This window comes from Suncus etruscus, chromosome 15 (assembly GCF_024139225.1).
Source record: "Suncus etruscus isolate mSunEtr1 chromosome 15, mSunEtr1.pri.cur, whole genome shotgun sequence".
In the NCBI taxonomy this organism is placed as follows: Eukaryota; Metazoa; Chordata; class Mammalia; order Eulipotyphla; family Soricidae; genus Suncus; species Suncus etruscus.
The window spans coordinates 43,058,734-43,062,453 of record NC_064862.1 but is presented as its reverse complement, the minus strand read 5'-3'; the positions used below and the strand labels follow the sequence as shown (position 1 = coordinate 43,062,453).

General features: G+C 34.2%; 1 non-coding gene across 1 annotated transcript; it reads right to left on the bottom strand.

Moving 5' to 3' along the window:
• Positions 1–2,902: 2,902 nt before the first annotated feature.
• On the bottom strand, positions 2,903–3,030 carry LOC126031992 (small nucleolar RNA SNORA51). The gene has a single exon (XR_007503794.1). It is a non-coding gene; the product is annotated as a small nucleolar RNA SNORA51 (small nucleolar RNA).
• Positions 3,031–3,720: the final 690 nt, after the last annotated feature.

Below are 3,720 nucleotides of genomic sequence, written 5' to 3'. Positions count from 1 at the left end.
AAAACCTGCAAACAACTCGGAATATGGTTCAGTGGGAGAGCATTTGCCTTGTGTATATTAGACTCTTATTCCATACTTAACACTGAAATGAAAAACAAAGAGCTACAAACAAAAATAATGAACTTACAATACAGAACCTTTTCAGGCAGTAGAGGGGTTTAAAAGTAAACATGACAGATAGTAGAACCCATAAACTGGAAAGTATGATGGTGAAATACATACAATGAGAAGAGCAAATAGATAAAAAAAATTTTAATGCAAGGCAGTTCATTTATAGTACTGCATGGCAATGAACAATAATTATTTTGGGATTATAGAATGAGAAGAAATAGAAGTAGTAAAATTGTTGCTACTTACAGGAATCCAACTTTGAGATAAATTTGGAAAACATTCCTATAAAATAAATATTAACTTAAAAGTTACATTTTAAAAGTTACATTCTGTTAATTCATAATGAATTAAAGGCCCTGATATCAAAAGAATTCTATAAAATACACCAAAATTATCTAGGCAGAACTCCAAGATACTGAGTTTCAGTCTAGTTTTTAATGATATAGTCCCACTGGCAAGAAAACAAAATCAGAAATAAATAGGTCTATATCAAATTATATTCGTAGACTTTTGCTTTGGTTTTGGAAGGCCAATACCAAAGCAAAAGTCTACTAATATAACTGGCAGTGTTCAGAGCTTACTCCTGGCTGTGAACTCAGGAAATAATTCTGAGGAGCTAAGTGGACTATTTAGGTTTCCAGGGATCAAGTCCAGGCCAGCCTTGTGCAAGACAAATGTTTTACACACTATACTATATCTTCTGCCCAGTCATGGTTGTCAAAGTCAGTCTCTTGTAGTTAGAGCTCTTGGTTTTTGCACAGATCACAGGGCAAATTGTCTTCTGATTTTATCTTACCGTTAGGTGATGTGATAGGACAACCTGCTCTTAGATCAAGTTGTTGTCGTTTCCTCGTTGTCTGAATGTCATATCAGAACTGGCGCAAGTTGGTACCAAAGCGGTGTCAGGAATTTCCCAGGGGAGTTTGGTTCCTGGTGTTGTAGCAGGGAACTATATCAGTTCTACAAGTGGGATCTGGGGATAGGGGTTGGACAAACACTGTCCAATCTCATGGAAACTGAGTTGTTTCCACATGACACATGTTCAAGGTGGGAGGCGCCCTTGTATTATAAAAAGTATGAGTCCTTATCCCTACAAGATAAGATCTGTTTTTGTGCATAAGGTTTCCCCTTTTTTTACTGTGCCTATACAATAGCGTATGGTGTCATATTATATTGCTGGTGCATTTGGGGGTAAGAATGACAGGCTACACAATTTCTGTGCTCTGGTTTCGACCTGAGCTTTTTTTATTCCAGGCAAGACTTTTATTCTCGGTTTTTCTTCCAAGCAGAATCAAAACAGGTGAGGTTAAAGAGAAAAAAAAATATGTATAATAAAAGAAAAAAGAAAATTGAATTAAAAAAATAAAAAAGAAGTAATCAAAGGGAAAAAAGTGATGGAGGAGGCTACCTTTATGTTTGGGAATAAACACCCTAAGATACATTATTATAGAGATATTAAACATGTTACAAAGGCAATATACACATCCCCAATTTAGTCTGTTGAGATACCCTTGTGTGTGTGTGTGAAATCCAAGGCACTTTTTCATCACACTCTGTGGTCTTGTTGAGTTTGAGACATGATTTGCAGCATTAAGGGATCAGGTAATAGGTGTTTATTTATCTACTTTTTTTTATGACAGTGCAGATTGGAAAAATAAATGAGATAGGTAATTTCTAGATATATATATTTAATTTTCTAATACAAATAAATTTCCTTAAGCAAATTATTTGTGTGATTTGTTATTAAGTGCATCTCAGTATGTCCTCTTTAGTTGTAGTTGTGCTAATTCAACATGTGTTATCTCTAACATTTTTTATTAATGCATTCAATATTGACCTTTATTCTTAATGTACAATGCTTACTGGTTACAGAGGTGATTTGATAATAAAAAGTGACATAGCCTTGATATGAAGTCTTACTATCTATCAATGTTTTTAGCCTCTGAGGATAGAAAGGCTCAATATAATAATGATGTACTGAGAGGAATTACAAGTGAAAGAGAAAAAAATTCTTGAATAATAAATCACTGGAATTCTTGAATGCTGGACTGTTAGCCATTGCATTTGAAGAAGCTGAAGAAGAATTTTCAACAAATAAATTGGACATCCAAATAAATAATGTACATATATACTTTAGACTCATCATATAAAAATAATCTACTCTAACCTTAATAGGCCAGACATAAAATATCAATAAATAGATAAATTCCTGCTTTTTTTTTGAGTGAAGCACAGTAGCTTTTGCTGATGAAAACTTGTTTAAAAAGATATGAAAGGAGACAAAAGTGGGAAAATGTGTTCAAGAGAGCAAACAGGCTTCTCAGAGTGGAAATAAGCAAGTAAAGAAGCATATATAAGCATATATAAGTGAGCAATATGGGTTTCAAGGAAGAACACAGAGCAAGCTACCATATGTTTTATACCATATTTTTAGGTCATGTTTTTAACTTTACATAAAGAGCATATTTTTAAAATATCATTTCTAGAGTTGAAGGAATAAATAGTAAACTTTATATTAGAGTATTAGAAGTGTATATTATTAGAATAATCTTTTTTTTATTAGAATAATCTTGAATTGGTGTTCTCATAGCAATGCAAGGTTCTAATTTTGGGGGCAGGTTTGGGACACACCCGGATGCGCTCAGGGGTTACTCCTGGCTCTATGCTCAGAAATCGTTCCTGACAGGCACAGGGGCACCATATGTCTGAGATTTGAACCACCGTCTTTCTGCATGTAAGGCAAATGCCCTACCTCCATGAAATCTCTCTGGCCCCAAAAGATTCTAATTTTTTTTGTCCCCCAATTCACATTACAGACCAGGCAAAGGGCCTGGTTTGAGGTGTATATGGGGCTCATTTATTGTACTCTTTCTATAAGTCAGTGTAAAGAACACAGCCTGTGGTAAGAATTGGGAGGCCTTATCTTTTCTTTTCTCTTTTTTGATGTTTCATATATATATATATGTATGTATACATACATATATATATATATATATATATATATATATATATATATATATATATATATATATATATAAATCCTTCACCAGTGCAACATTCCCATGACCAATATCCAAGTTTCTTTTCTCCCCACCCCACACAGGTCTGTACAGGCTTTCTTTTATCAAAGTTTATAATTTTTTGTCAAAGATTCTAATATTTTGTCAAAGATTCTAACTTTTAAAAAAAATTAGGAGAGTAAGTAGTTGTGAAGATATGGTATTTACACACAATGGAATGACAGACACCTCTAAGGGTTGACTAAATCAAGCAATTTGCTGCAACATGGAGAGAGAACTGGAATGTATCATGTTAAATGAAGCAAGTCAGAAGATGGATAAACACAACATGATATCACTTATATAGAGTGTTTAGAATAACAGGATGAGGGGATACATTGGCTTAAAGGGGGAATGTCTAGATCACTTTGCTCAGAGTATAGGGAGGAGACATAAGAGAGTGTAGGGCTAATAGGGGGCAGGAATCAAGAGGATTCATTGGTGGTGTTATGAAGAGCTAAATATCCAAACCACTAAGTCAAAAATGCTAAAATCATGAGACCCAAACTTTAACAACCAAACTTAAAAAGGCCCCTATCAAGAGGGCAGG